The 16,601-nt window shown below is 39.3% G+C and overlaps 1 protein-coding gene across 2 annotated transcripts in view; it reads right to left on the bottom strand.

Annotated features, from left to right (window-relative positions):
* The window catches only part of CBL (Cbl proto-oncogene), a 42,239-nt gene that overhangs the window by 17,212 nt on the left and 8,426 nt on the right, over positions 1 to 16,601 (bottom strand). The window lies entirely within an intron of this gene.

Raw genomic sequence — 16,601 nt, 5'->3', positions numbered from 1 at the left:
ATTCAAGAAGTATCCCAGCCTAGAAAATTTCTCTTATTTGGGACTGCCTTTCAAGTATTTACCCAGCATTCAGAACACATCCATCACACAGTACTCATCAGCAAGGTCTGTGTTTGTCAAGACATTTTCCACAATGACTAACTTTGCATAACCTCTTTGAGGTGGGCAGGTTATTGCCAAGGCAAACCCCTCCAAGGAAATACATTCACAGAAAATATCCAAAACCAATATTCAGACCTTACCTATTAAGTAACAGCAGAATTGGAGCCAAAACCTCATCAGACTCCTTTGCTCCTGGGTCTGAAAATTCCTTATGAGAGCACATAAAACTGCTAGCTCCCTTGGACCATGTAAGCTGAATGTCTTTCGAAGTCTCCAGAGGGTCCCAACACAATAGATTTGCTCAGAGAACATCTAACTGATAACAACAGGCCCAGGTCCCAAGGAAAGGTCAAAACACCTGCAGGTTTTTTCTAAAATGGTAATAACTTACACACAAAACCTTGATGGTCAGGGCGCTCAACCATATTGTGTTGAGTAATTATCCAGTTTGAATTACAAACTGGTACCCCAAGTCCCTTCTCTGTCTGATGACATTAATATATCAGGCGTGCTCTAGTCCATCGGGGTATGACCTTTTCTAAACTGGAGAGGGAACATTGGAGAAGCTGAGAAGAGATATTCTCTGCTTCGGATTTAGTCAATGTGCAAAAGACTTCCAGAAATAGAAGACAGGAGGACTACAGCCTAGCAGAGAGGACACAGCAGCACTGGGAGCATTTTGGGTTACATGCTTCACAAGAAACTAGCATTGGATTGGCATCAAATTCCAGCAGTATAAACTGCAGCCCAGGACTGCTTCTTCCCTCCTTGTAGTCTTAGCAACTACATTAAGGAGGTAAGCTTTACGTTGTAACTGTGCTATGCAGAAATAGAGCTGGCTTGGGTACCTCAAAGCATCAGTGCCTGTAGCAGTACAGGAATACCAAAATAACAATCTTCCTACTTAGGAGTCAAACAATAGCACTATTACACACTAGAGAAGTCATCTTCTACTCATAGATGGAAAAAAAAATCTATTCACTAGTGGCACCTCTTTCTCTCATTCCTTTATCCCAATAAAGGATCAGTCTCTTCTCCTCCACTCCATTACCTTCTCCAGATGCTAGGAAAACGGAGTTCCTGAAAAGAGACAGGGATATTTCCAGGCCAGAGGCTTTTTTTCACCCCGACGTCACATGCTTGAAGGTAAAAGAAGGAACTAGTATCATGTGGGAAAGGACAACTTCTAAGTTACGTCCAACAGACTGGAGCCGGTCAGAAGACTGCATCAACCACCAAGGCATTGCACAGACTCAGTTATAACACTGAGCAACAAGTTATTTTGCACACTGCAAAATACTGAACCATTCTAGAAGCATCCCCAGTCATGTAGTACTTTCTTAATGCCTTGTTTTCTAAGCTCTCTCACTAAGCATGCTACTATTGTAGTGTGCCATCTCCCTGAAGACAGCTGTGTTTGGCAGCAAACTATGCTCCCCCCATGTTTCAGCCTTTCACCAATTTTTAGGATTCTGGTTGGATTGGTTCCAATTTACTTAATCTTGGACATTTTTCAGATACCACGTGCTCCAGACATCCTATTCCTAGCTGAAGTACTTACCCTGTTAATCTGCCTGATTGCGGAACTGCCTGCAAAAATTCCCTGGACGTTTAGGCTTAGGTCTTTTAGCTCCATATCATACTTTCATAGAGTCTAAACTCAACTGGAATTAACCTACTTTGCTTGACATATATTCTACCATTTACTCAGTTCCACATGAGCCCTTTCTCCATGCTATGATGCAGTCTGGGTAGACCAGAAGGTATACAGGACTCAAAACTATAGATCTTCTTTGACAGTGGTTCTCCTCTCCTACCCTTACTTATTCAACTACATTTTAATTTGTGTCTCAGCAATGAAGGCTGCTCCAAGTGTTTATAGAAGGTGCCAGCTATACAGCAAGGGATTCTGGTTTTTGTCATTTCATACATGTCCGATAACAGCAGATGCTCAAGATTAACGTAAGTAAAACCACCCAGATGCTCTTCTGTAGGCTGCTCCATTCAGCAGCTTTCTACTAGATGCGTTACACATTTGAAGTATATGTATTTTAAAGCAGCTATAAGATTTGGTGGGTTGATTCTATAAACACAGACTGAAAAGTTTTGTTGTTCACCACTCTTTGTCAGCTAACTGGCCTCCACAGAGAGGGGCTGTCAGAAAGTCCCCTTGTCTTACTAGTGTATCACAATTTCCAGTCACCTTGCTTTTGCAGTTTTGTTATACCTTTGGAGTGCTACTGTAATTCCTGATCTTCTGCTTTTAGGAAGGTTTATACAGCATGTCTTAAAAAAACTATACAGGATCCTGTGTGTAGGAAAAACTAAACTGTATCAGAACAGCAAAGTAATGGCTTCCTATGTGATCACAATCACACTTACGAAGATCAGTGGCTCAGGACCTAGATGTATGGATACACAAAGAAGCTGCAGCAGTATAAAACCAGGCTGTTACCTTATCAGTAGTATCTGTTTGTGCATCTCCCCACCCTGGTGTAATGTTAAGTAATGCAAAGTTGTGTATTCCTCTTTCCAGTAGCAGATAAGCAACTTTGCATTTACCAGGGGAAGGCTCAGATTCTGAGGCACAGCCACTGGCTAATCCTACAGAGATGATGATTTAACTGTAAATTCACACCACAGCTCGCTCCCTCCCTCCCTCCCAAGGGTAGGTTCCCACCATGTCCCTGCAATGCCTTTGGCTGACAAACACTAGAAAAATTGCAAATCAGAGGTTCTAGCTGCAGAGCTTGTTCCCCAAGCCGTCTTCTGAAAGTCCTCACTTCCATAAAATGACAAAAAAGATGACAGTTCATAGCAGTGCGAGGAAAAAAGCAAACACCATGCTATTATGAATCATTTAATCCATCTACAACTCAAGCAAAAGAGAGATGGTATTTGTTTTTACTAATTTTATAAAAATGGAAGCTTGAGCAAAAACTGCTAATTATTTTGTTACACTAACAGGGAAGTAATTGGTAAGAATTAAATTCTGAAACTTTTCCTTGAAGGGTTAGCATGCAATATTTGTGTGCAATCTTAGCAGGTAAAGTGGCATCTCACAGCAATGCATTAATGCCAAGTGACTACAAAGTTAGCAATCCTAAAGCTGTTTAGGTATATGGCACAAGCTAGCACTAACTTGCTAGCACTCTTAACACTTGAAAAATCATGTCCTTTTTGTGAAAAAATTCTAAGCATGCTTGACACTAATGTAGGCAGTATTTGGTAGATGGAAGGAAAGTCATTTCGGGCATATACTCTCCTATTGCTGCCCAGCACAGTATGAAAATATGGGTATGATCAGGCAAGCACACTAATGCATTTCTGACCCTCGAACAAGAAGCTAAGTGAACAAGTGCATGGTTTAAACAAAGCAACAGTTAACACTAAGAAGACAAGGTATAGTCCCGTGTCCAGTTGCTTATCACTTCTGCTTAAGAACCTTCGCCCTTAGCTGAGTTTCAGGAAGTGCTTGCACTCAGCTGAGCACATCATTTCAGCAAGAGAAGTAAGAACTTCCGCAGGCTTAAGGATGGATAAACAAATGATTTTACACACACACACATTGAGGGACTCTGTTTCCAAAAAGTTTCTAATACTTGAACATTTTCAATTCTTAAGGTTATCATCATTTTTTACAAATATTCAGCTATATCTTAGGTAAATAACAGGAAAAACACAGGAAATGAACATAAAAAGCAGCAAATTGGAGAATATTTTGTTAGTAACTAGCTTTTACATACAGCAACTAGTTACCAATCCTGTGCTAGAAGGACAAACATTTTCGTTCAAGAGTGCACTCCTTTATTTTGACAAGCCAAGTTACACATCTGTAAATTAATACAGACCAAATAAATGCTTGCAATTACAGCGAACATTTTTTATTGGCATATCAAAGTTTTGTGATTATGATTGTATTTTATTTTTAGTAACATCAGCAACTGTCCTCAACTCCATTGCTTGAACTAAACAGAAGCAAGTGTTCTCCCAGAAAAAGGGTAATATTTTCAAAGAATACTTAAGTGACTTAGACCAGAGATTCCCAAACATTTTTGGCCACAGACCTCCAGCAGTCTTCCATGTTTCTTATAGACTATGATGGTGCTCTTTCAAACTTTTAGCTAAACACAGTAATGAACACAAATATGGTTACCAAGAGTTGCACCAGAGGTATGCCAACCGCAGTCTGGGAATCACTGACTTAGGCACCTAAATCCCATTGACAGTCAGTGAAATTTAAACACCTGTCATATAAGCACTTCTGAAAACGTTACCCAGGGACCGCAGGCCACGTCAGTTGGTTCTCCTCACTGTTTGCAACTGAACTGAAGGCAACACCTGTACGAGCTTCAAACGAAGAACTACAGCATGTTTCTGTTCAGTGGTTACATCCAGAGACAGAGCAACAGCTACAGTTTAGGTAGGATTTCATGTTCCTGCAAGGGCTTTCACACATACGTGCAAAGTATTCAGCTTATTATTGTTAGATAATCAACGACGTCAAAAGTGAAAGCTTAGAAAGCCAAACATTTTTCCACTCTATACAGTAACCAAATATTTTACTAAGAAACATTTGAAGTTCTAGCGTGGAGGTATTATTCCTTCCATACACGCAACATTAACAGAGAACCGTTTCTTTAACAACCCAGAAACATCACCAGAGCCTGTTTAGCTGCAATTACACTCGCCTATAAAATTGCGCTACCTTGACACTGAGAGGGCTCTAAAGATGCAGGTCTCAAGCAACTGTTTTGGGGAACAAAAACCAGCATGAAGCAAGACTGTTTCTTCAGTTACCCAGTGCGTATTTATCAGCCGGCTCCCCAAGGCCAAGCCAGGCCTGCTGGCAGCTCTGCAAGCTGAATAGGCATGTTCCTTCTTCCTCCCTCCTCCGTGCCCCCTCCGCTGTGGTTGTGCTACTTCCTTCCTGCTTCATGACTGTTTTTTGCTCCACGCATCTTAGCGGAAGTCAAAAGGTCGAGCAGGCACTTCCATTTGCACCACAGTTCTTCGCTGCAGCCCCTCCACGGGCCAGCCCCCAGCTGGGTCTTCTGGTGCTGTTGCCTCCCCCAGACCTGTAGCAGATTTTTCTTTTCCAGTTTCCTGTTTGCTGGACAAAAGCGTTTTTCCACCACATAGGCTCAGTCTTGCAAAATCATTAACGGCAGAGGATGGTTTTAATCAGAGCATTGCCTCTTTCAGCTACGTCGACATGATTAGTTAAATTAGTTCATGTTACAAAGTCATAGAGCACCTAATGCACTTCATGAATAAAATGCCTTTCTTACCTCAAGGCAATGTTAACGTAGTACTACCATTTCTGCCACTGCCAGCTAGAATTTTTTCATTTTCTTCCAGTATTTCTCAACTACTTCGCAGCTAACCGACATAGTATAATTTTGTTCCTCACACATAGCAAGGAGACTGCTCCACTGGATGATTTAGTCACAATGTTGTGCTCACATGCCATAATTTGACATGCACATAGTGTCACGTCTGTAAAGCTCGTTCTGTTGAAAGCATGCTACAAACACCACTGTGCAGAGGAATTAAGAGCTGTAACACAAGACAACCAACTACAAAATGCATCACTTCTCTGAAGTTATTGTGCATATTTCTTATATACGACCGAACTTTCAAAGGGATTTTTGTATTTGCACTCGCACTGACTTCAGTTACACTTGTGAACACTGGGTTTTCACAAATAATGTTCAGCCTCACTAAGAATAAGCTGCATTTAACAAAGATTCTTCACGGGAAGCTAAGACAAACACAGCCACACCTCCGCCTTGGCCCCAAAACAAAATTAAGCTGAACACGACTCAACTGACTTCATTTCAACACACTTTTGAGAAAATGCCTCATTTCATAAAATCAGTGCCAAACTGGCTAAAATTACATGTCCACAATGAAGATTCAAGATGGTAAAAAGAATTCAAATCAGAGGACCTAAGTTACTGTAAAACCAGCCTATTCAAAACTCAAGAGAAGGCTCTCTCTACATGTCAACTTGACTCTTTGAAGGGGCATGACCCAAAAATGCAGCTCAGAACAAGAAATGCAATCTCGGTACACTGGAGGAATGACTACAGAGCATTTTTTTTAAAGTATACCTTTTATTATTATATTTATACCATTTATTCTAATGGAAGATTAAGAGAAAAAGCATTACAGAGGATGTGGGAGTGTCTGACACCTTAGCACTAAACTCATTGACTGAAAGCTCCTAGAACAGATGACGCAGTTTCTGATTGCTTCTGTCCTCACAGAACTGCAGAATTAACACGTTCACCCAGGACAACTCAGATGCACCACTTCCTTTCTTCAGAAGTTCTGTGTTCATTTGGTGAAAGAATTACAAATTCGTGGCTTGGAAATTAGATGATTGCTCAGTTAAACTGAGGGAAAACACACTCTAATCGCTGCACTATTATTCACTGCTACTGCTGAAAGCTTGCATTTTTTTTTAAACAACTCACAGTCCAAAACAGCTTCTGTGGTATCACAGTCTTATGTTTCCAGTGGCTCTCTATGTAAGTTTATGACATGCAGAGTCACAAGCACACCATAATTATTTCACTAGTTGAGCAATTAATGCTTGCTTTTCTGTAAATCACACCTCAACAACCCTACTGATGGATAAGACTTCCTTCAGGGCTTTGACATTCTTCTGAATATGAGATCATATTAAATTTTGACGCAAAAATGCCCAAAAAAGGTTTTTACCTCATTTTACAGGTGAGGCAGCTGAAGGACAGAAAGCGAAAGTGCTAGAAGCTAGAATTACAGCTAGGGAATTTCTAATTCCTTATCACGTGCTCATTATTGCAGAATACTATCCACTTACTAAGTACCACTGCAAGAAATAATAACTAAGGAAATACTAGTTTCCTACCCTCTCACTTCTGGGCTTACTTTGGAATTACACACTTACCACCAGATTATGTTTAGGTGACAGGGTTAGCATCCACTCCAGGTAAATGCAAGCTCCAGTACTTAAGAAAGAAAACCAAACCAACCCCACAGTTCTTGAGTCCTGCAAACAGCCAAACATTATTTCTTCCTGTAACTGCTTTACATCTTACAATTTGGTATTTTGAAGAGTTAAGAGCTTAAAAAAAAAAAATCAGCTCTTTTAACGAGTCTCCAACAAGTAAAACGCATCTTTTAGAAACCACAAAGGTGTGAGATTATCATATAACACATGCTTTTCAGATGTTACAAACTATGCACCAGACATGAGCAGTTAGACCCAATTTCAGCAGATAGGTTGCTGCGCCTGGTTCCAGAAAGAACAACTGTATCTTATATCGTACTACCACACCAGCAAGAAGTTTTCTGCGTGCTCTTCATGTTAACTTAAAACTCCAGCCTATGCATATAAGCAGTAAGTGGAAATGCTTGAGGTGATCCCAAGATGTCTTTTATAACTCTGAGACAGCTTCAGAGTCCTCTACACGCAGTAATCAGTTTTAAAAATAGAAACAGCGGAACTACTTTCAAAAAAACTTGCAACACAGGAAGTGAATGAAATTCCATTTAACTATTACTGGTTCAACAGAAGTCACCTTACAAAGTTATGCTGCGCCACTGCTCTGTAACATTTACAGTATTTCCACAGGACAACCGATAGAGCAGACTAACAGCAAACCAGACCTTTTAGAATCAGCAAATTAATTGCTTGTACTATAGAATTTTACAGCATCAGCTATGTTACATTGATTTTGTAGACTAGCTCATCCTGGCACCCTTTGGAAAAAAGGAAACAAACACCTAACATGTTTATCACCTCTTGTTAATACGAGATTCGGCTCCAAACACACTTTTCCATTTAAAGAACTACAGGCTTCACTGTTTCATTCTTTGTAGGGCTATAAAACCAGCTGGTTAATTCTGCAACTTCAAGACTTCACTTACTAAAACAGCAAAATGGGGATGGGAACACATAAACCACAGGACTAGATATTTCTGTCCATTCTAGGTCTAATCCCAGTTCCATTACATACTCTCAAGAGCAGGCTCAAATAACCTGAATGCAGGGTAGCACTATTTATTGCCTCCTCTGTGGAGGAGCTGGTCTGCATCAGTGGATTCCGTGGGCGCCAGCACGCCTGGCTAAGGATGTCAGCTCATGCATAGAACACCCATCTAACTGCATCTGGAAGCTAAACTGCCACGTTTGTAAGACATTGCACCTGAGCTGGCCCCCATGAAGCCAAATCAGAAATGACTGCAACCACTACTTTAGACTCTTTCTTACCCTGTTTAATATCTGCAACAAATCTGTGTACAACAGTTGCGACTGCTATGAAGCTTCCCCTCTACTCCCTCCCCCTTTTTTACCAATTAACTATGTCTACGGCCAAAAATGCAATAGTTAACTAGTGAAAGGCATTCTCTGCATGCAGTATTTCTTTCCATTCTGAATTTTTTAAATGGTACCAGTTGTAGCTTTAAAGAAGCAAGAAATTCTATAGGCTAATTCCTTTATCAGTGCTTTAGATATTACAGGACAGAAATATTACACGAAACATACATGTTTCCTTACAGTTTTCTGAATCCTGGCACTTTTCAACTAACATATACATATTTAAATACCTTGAGTTCTGTGAGTAGAGCATGCCAATCAATTTAAAGTGTCACGCAAAATACACTGCAGGCCACAAATGACCAGAAAACTTTGGCATACTCGTATTGTTATGCAAATGGATGTGACTGATCTGAAACAGAAAGGACAACAGTCCAGTGTGCTGACCAGAAGTACCAACCTACTGACCTTTAAAGGATCTGGACAACTTATTCTCGGCACAAATACTAGTGTTATATTTTTAACAAGCTAGATTTCTTTCAACATTAAGAGGCTAAAAATCCACTTATTCTTCTGGACTTAAATATTATAGAAAGCACTTAAAGAGAATAATTCATTTGATGTGATTAATGGTCTTTAAAGAGCTCAACAGATACTCAGAGGATTGACAAGATAAAGGATAACCTCTCACCTAGCTAACAGATTAATTATTTTACCAGATTCAAGGGACTACAGAGCAAAACTTACTGCTCAGAACAACACTACACATTATACGTACATTTGGGCTGTCTGCACTGGAGTCCAAATTTATATTTCGGGGACTACCTGCTACAGCTAAAGGGAAAAACAAAGCACAAAAGTTTCCAAATCAAGGAATACTCTGTATCTCATGCTTGATCTTCAGCTACCTCAAAACTGTCTTGGGTATCATGACGCCACTGGGGGATTCCTTGGCAGAAGGGTCTGTAAGCTCTATTGCTTCATTCCCAACTCACATCCTGTCAAAATACTAAACCCAAGATATTTTGCAACATACATACTCCAGTACAACATAAAACTCCAGCATATGTTTGCTTCTCAAGCTTCAGACTCTAGGATTGCAGCTAACAGCAGTACTTGCCCAGCCCGTAGCTCACCTGCTGAGTAGTTTGGCAAGAGATCTCCATTTTTCCCTCACACCGTACTCACTTACCATGACCAACTTATCCTCTACAGTAATTTTACAGTCCTTTCTACAGGTGGGTAGCAGCCAGTGAGTCACATTACCTGAGCCAGCTGTGGGTTGCACATAACTGAGTGCCATCTGATACACCTTCCAGAGATGGAAACAGGGCAAACCCAGTAAGTTCACAAACTAACACCACAGAAGGTATTGCCTCAAACTGTTGGGAAGCAGCTGGCCTAATTTTGTTCAGTACCTTCTAGCAAGATGAGGTTTTTTTCAACACTATCTTATAGTTCAGAAAAGCTTTCACGCAGCAAAACACAATCGGTTTTCTGGCTGAAAGGGCCATACCGCAGACTTCTTCAAATCAACACAAAACCAAAACATGGCATCTTGGCCCTTAATACACAAGCCAAGCACCCAAGAAACATGATACGGTTGCCAAGTAGCAGTAACACGTTTTTGCCAGCATCGAGAAATCTATCCACATTTCAAGTGATAATTACTACAAACTACATAACTTGCTTGCACTTCCATCCACAACATCAAGTCCACAGTTAGTCTTCCATAAAACTCTACAATTTTATAGGCTTTGAGAGCAAAGAAGAATAAAAATCTTACTTCCTTATTATGCAATAATCTGAAAGCTTACATTTGTCCATAAATTGATTTTCAAGACAGTGGTCCAATTTTTGACAGAAAGGAAACTAAAATAAGTGCAAGCTTATGCCAGTTATGCTAAGTGTTACTTAAGTTCCACAACTATCATCTAAACCAGCAATTTAAAGCCAAATTAAAAAGAAATAATTCACATTCCTCTCTCCAACAACATTTAAATGATAATGAATTTCTTCTTGGGTAATAAGCAGTTAGTTAGTGTTCATATGCTGGAGCCTGGCAAGGAAACCTTTCTTGTGGGCAGTGTTGGAGCCTGTTCTTTTCTTTAAGATGTTCTAATTTAAATGCAGATGTAGACTTCACACTAGTGGGTTTTGTTAAAAAAAAAAGTCTTAGCTGTATTAGAAGGAAGTGACAGAAAGAGGACTCACACACCATGCACCATTTGAGTTCCACATTTTATACTATCTCTTTTTCACTGGACAAGAGTGTGTGCAAGCACTCTAAAATATGAGGTTAGGGCACTAACCCCCTCTTCCCCCCAGAGAGCTTTTCTGGTTCATGGCTTAGTAGAAGTGTTTTCCTACTTTTTCCTCTTTAAAATCCAACTTTTTTTTTCCCAAGTCATTCTTCATGCATTTCCTTCCCTTTAGAGATATGCACGGTCATTTCCAGTAGACATTAAATATTAGTAGCTTTTTCCTGTGTAAATTAGTAAGTCTTCACTTTGGAGCTAGAGGAGAATATGAAATCCTGCTGAGCCAGCATCCCATAAGGCTATTGTCAGAAAGACAACAGTTAAATATGGACTAGCTTCCCAAACCTTTTTTGCAACTCCATGTTACATGGAGAGGGTTTATGATATTCCCTGCCTAACCCCATTTTCTCCTCTACAGATATGTTAGTTTTGTTAACCAGGTTTGTTAACAGTTTGTTTTCCAAAGTATGCAAGCTCAACTAGAAAATAACTTGTGCTGTTTCTTAAACATTTAGTCCACATCCTGCGTAATTACTTCTCCTCAGCCTTTCACCTAACCCCCACCCTCCAGCTTACATAACTGCATTCTAGTGTGGAAACGTTTGCAGTTGTCTGATTTTATTTAGAAAATTAATTTTCTGAATTTTCCCTCATAATAGACTTTTAACACAATCAGTAAACTTGATTCATTAGTGAAAAATGGACTCTTCAGCCTAATTCATCCTTTCCCAAGTAACAGACAATTCCTATCCCTGTCTACTGATCAGCAAGCTATCTTTTTGTCCTGCCATATGAAGCATAATCTATTTAGACAACTGCAAAAAAGCTGCCGCAATAAGTAATTTACGTAGTGGGGAAAGCTGATGAATGACAGCTCCTCTGTGCAAGTAAGAGGTCTGGAGAAGTAAAAGCTTTCTGCAATAGAAACAAAAAAATATTCCAACATAACCACTGAGCCTCTAAATTAAACTGTAATCAAGAGCTTAGGCAAGTTCAGCATGTCCAGAGCAGTTGTGGCATTAGCATTAATGGCACTATCAATCAATGGAACCACCACATTGCAGGAAAAAAAAAAAAGTATGTTTAACCAGTTTTTGTTATCACTAGTTAAAAAGTAAACTCAAGAAATTCACAATATTTACAGGGTCAGAGAAGTCACATATTTAGCACTGTAGGCAGCACAGCAGGCTACTCAGTGCTAAACAGGTGTACCTTTCTCCTTTGCATATAGGCCTGCTAAGTACCCTCTGCAGAAGTTCTTTTATTGCACTGTTTCAGCTATGTAGGCTACAAACTTCACCTTTGAGTGTTTTTTTGTTTTGGTTTTAAAACTCCAAGTGACAAGTCTTAAAATGCCTTTTGCATTAGAAAGCACTGTGAATCTATAAAGAATAGGAACCAACAGCTTTGGAAATGTGTGTAGCCTCAAGAATACCTGCTAATTACTGCAGCACAGCCAACCAATTATTGAATGACTTACCTTTACCTTACTGCAAGCATATGACAAAATATCCGGAATGATTAACTCTTGAAATACTATTTGATTCCAATATCAAAGCCTGCAGATGTTACTGTTTTATTTTACCAGATCCCCAAATATATAATTTGTTTTTAGAGACCAACCTACCTATTAGCATGGACAACCCAAATAAGCTCCTAAGCTGTCAAAACTCAGAGGCGCAATATAGTATCTTCACTAAAAAACCCACACCTACTCAGGAGTCACCAAGTTGAATCTGATCTACTTGCTAAAACTCAGTCTTTAAACAGTAGCTAGAAGTTACTGCATGTACTTACTAGTCAGGAAGTGCATACAGAGCTTTAAAAGCACCCTCAACAGCATTAGTTTTTAAACAGATATGGGAGTGAGCTAAAGCAGAATTTAAATAGCATCTTTAAAGCTCTCCTAATAAAATGAGTTCTCTTCACAAAAATTGCAGCATGAGTTTATGCAAGAGAGTAACAATTTCATCTGAATGACTATACATCAAAACCACAGTGTTACAGAGACAAAACAGCCGTTACAGTCCTAAGAAAAGAAAGGAAGCCATTCAGTGTTCATAGCATTGGACATCACACTAACTGTGGCGTTAGCCACAACAGGAGGATACTTTCAGCAGGCTGACGGTTAAGGTATGACACAGGAGAGCTGCATTCACTTTTAACAGCTCTGACTGCAACTAGTTTAAAACTGAAGGAACAAACAAACACCCACATCCGTAAGCACAGCGAGTGTTCACACAAGCCTTTTCTAACCCTGTTCGCAGCACCTCTGCTCCTCTACTTTCGTTTGAAAGTCAGAGAATACATCATGGTGTGTGTTCTCTTCACAAACACACCTTTAAATGTTCAATATGCAACTGCAATCTTATTTTGTACTACTGGATTTTAAACTGCCTGCCTCACAGCAAACACTAAATAGCATCCATATTATACTCCCACACAGTCTACTCTAAACACATACACAACGCTGTACCAAACCACTCAACACTAGATGACACGCATCTTGCAGCTATTACGAACTCTCAAAGCAGCTCAAGCAGCTACAAGACATGGTGCTCTCCGCAGCTGTGCTCCGATTCTGCCTTAGTCCACCTTGGAGGAACACGCTGGAGAATCTCTAAAAAGTTTGAGAGGAAATACACAAAGAGCAATTTAGAAATAATAAAAATAGAAGGCTGATGCTCAAGTGATGAAGACAATTCTGATCCTACAATCTAAGAGAGACTTCAGGCATTTCTAATTACTGGTTTGTTTGCTGGTAGCAAACACCTGCACAGCTTTCACACTAGTTATGCAAATGTCAAAATAGTGCATTTGCTCTACATCAAGAGACATTTGGGGGAGGAAAATAAGAGCATACACAACAGGAAACAAAACGAATGCTAAATCTGGAAGACAGGAAGAAAGAAGCTTCAAGGACAACAGGGAAAAAAAGTCAGAAAAAGTCAAGACAAAACGATTATTCAGTACACCAGATTAGATTTTTAAAGGCATGTTTTCAAAACACTGCAGACTAACGTTAGCCACAAACTTGCGTGAGATCAAGAGCAAAACAGATTTTTTTATATATACATACATATACACACACACTGCCATGAGTACATTTCCAGTGAATACCAGATTCAGGTTATAGTTGTTTGCTTTACAGGCTGCGGACAATCTTCCAGAAAGCTTCTCCCACACTTTGAATGTTTGAATTCATTAATTCTTACAAAAGAAAAAAAATTACTATTTTTCTTCAACTCCTAACAAGGTGAGAAAATTTCTTAAGTTTATTCACCTTAAATTATTATATAAGTTTTAAATCTAAATGGTGCATTTATAGCAAAAATTCATTTAACTAAATTTCAGATTAAACAAATAGCACTTAAAGTGATCAGGTTCCAAAAGCTCACACAATCACGAAGTCTCACGCTGGAAGTGCAGCATTTAACAGAATCCCTAGCTGAACCAAAACTGCCATTCTTTGTGCAGATATCTCTTGAACTAGTATACGAATCATATGCACTGACTACTCTAACCTCTTTCTTTTCTATGACAAATTAGAGAATTGAGAAAGTTACCATGCTCATTACCAGCACCAGGAAAAGGGTGTCTGATATTTCCCCTTTACGACAAAACAATAACTGCTGCTTCCTGGGCTGAGTGAAAAGCAAAGGAAGATGTAATGAGACTAGCCAGGATGTGATTCTGCTTTTATGCTTTATGTTTACAAGTCTCACCACAGTTGCTTCCCTGGTAAGCTGTTTATTCATAAATGGTACAATTAGCAATTCCCCAAAGACTCCCATCACCACTGTGAGAAAGCAAGCCTCTACTGGAATCCTGTTTCTGAAGTTCACATCTATTGATTTGGATTTCCCCCACCCCCTTTTGTCAATTAGTTTGACTACAAACAGACTAGGATGATTAACTCTCTGGAATTATTTCTCTTTGCTTCTCTCTGAAAAAACAAGGGACTGGAGATGAGATGTTGAACTTATGGTTGACATAGCTATCATTTACTTATCAGATGTTCCATATTCATGATGGACAGATCACAATACACGCACAGTTAACCAGAACAAATATCACAGATAAATTCTAAAGGGTTTCATATACCCTTTTAGCCTACTTCTGGAGGCAATAGCAAGTGCTATAGAAAATAACATCAACTCTTTTTGTGTTGCTCCCATGTAATAAACATTATCAAGATAAATGCTACTTAAAAATATTTTAAAAGCAACCCACTGCACTGTAAAAATCACCCACAGTCTTGAATGATAATCCATGTTGTTAATATCTCAAAGGATGATACAAGAAAACGATCAGTTCCAGCAGAAGACCCAGATATTAATTTTAATCGGTTTAATCAATTTATTCACAGTAAAAAGGTCTTTTCATACTGTGGCTCATTTTGATCTGAGTAAAGGCTAAAAAAAAATGCAATTTTCCATTAAGTATCACCTCATCTGCAAAACATACCAGGCTAATGAACGCTTTTCTCCCCATACTTGCTACATCCATTATCTTCTATATCACTTTCTGAAAACCCCACTTCGCACCTGCAACTAGCCAATTGTGCCTATAGTAGTAACCACATTCTCCCAAGGCGGGGGGGGGGGGGGGGGGGGGGGGGGGGGCAGGCACGGATATAATATTACATCTATCTTTTGAGTCTGCACATTACATTGAACCCAATTCCTGAAGGCCTCATACAGACAACTAAACTTTTAAAAGAAGCAAGTATACCACATGAAGGTACCATATTTACACTCCCCAAACCCTGTCTCAAACAAACTCTAAGAGTAAGTCTTATCATCTCACAAAGAAACGATGCTAAACAACAATCCAGAAAGAAACCTCCATTTCTTAATTCATTCTTCAACACTGTTGGTGAAAAATAAAACACCATTAACAATGCCTTCTGGAGCCACTATCATAGTCTTTTGTTGGAGTTCAATATTACAGCATATGCTAAATAGAGTTCAATATTATACCAGAAACATATACCAGCACTTCCCCACCCCCCGCAAGTAATTCAAGCAAGTAGTTGCCAGGGCGTTAACCACGTATTCTCCCCAGAGCAATTACGTTCAGCCACTGGGTGGTTTTCACTTTTTTTCCACTGTGTTCTTTTTTTTTTAATTCAGCACCTACTCCAAAATCTTGAAATGAGTTTTAAAGTTACAAATGTATGCTTTGTATATCTCTGTCCGTTAGACCTGCTGCCAGTTAGACAAATATGTAAGATTAACCTTTTCCAGAGCTTTATTCTACTCTTAAATCATCTTGGTTCTCCTTTCCTTAAAGCTGGATGAAGGAAAGAAGCACCTTTTCAGGTACAGTACAGTGCTCATCAAATTCATGCTATTTTGTTCCAGACAGCCTTCTATTCAGATACAATTGCAGTTTCTACCTCCACCTATGCGTTTTAGTAAGTGCTGTTCACCTTGAAGATGTCCCTTGATCTCAGCTATGCCTTCTGAACAAAATGAAAGAAGAGTTCACAACTGTGGCACCCTGATCTACCTTAAATATGAAGTTTCCAATATATGAAACTTACGGAGTTTTAATAAGATGTTTTATTCCCACAAAACAAGGTTACTTCCCCCCCCACCTCTGGAAATACTAGACAGTTTCTGTTTCCAGAAAAAGGAAAAGTTCAGTAAAGCCTAAAGACCAATTACAACAAGTTTTAGTCTGGATGACTGTTTTGCTATGTAACATAAAATATTCTACTGTTTCCTAAAATTGCCAGAAACTTCATTCTGAACCTTATCATCCTCTCTCACAAGGCATTCTCTATGTGAGAATGCAAAGGACTGCAAAACCTTTTCACAGCAGACTTTATATTAACCTAGCACACCTGAACTACACAACTAAGGCTATACAAGCTCTGAACACTTATTCTGCTCTCAGATTTCAATATACCCACATATAGT

The sequence above is a fragment of the Gymnogyps californianus genome, chromosome 25 (genome assembly GCF_018139145.2).
Source record: "Gymnogyps californianus isolate 813 chromosome 25, ASM1813914v2, whole genome shotgun sequence".
Lineage (NCBI taxonomy): Eukaryota > Metazoa > Chordata > Aves > Accipitriformes > Cathartidae > Gymnogyps > Gymnogyps californianus.
Note: the sequence above shows the minus strand (reverse complement) of the source record. Positions and strands in the feature narration are given on the sequence as shown.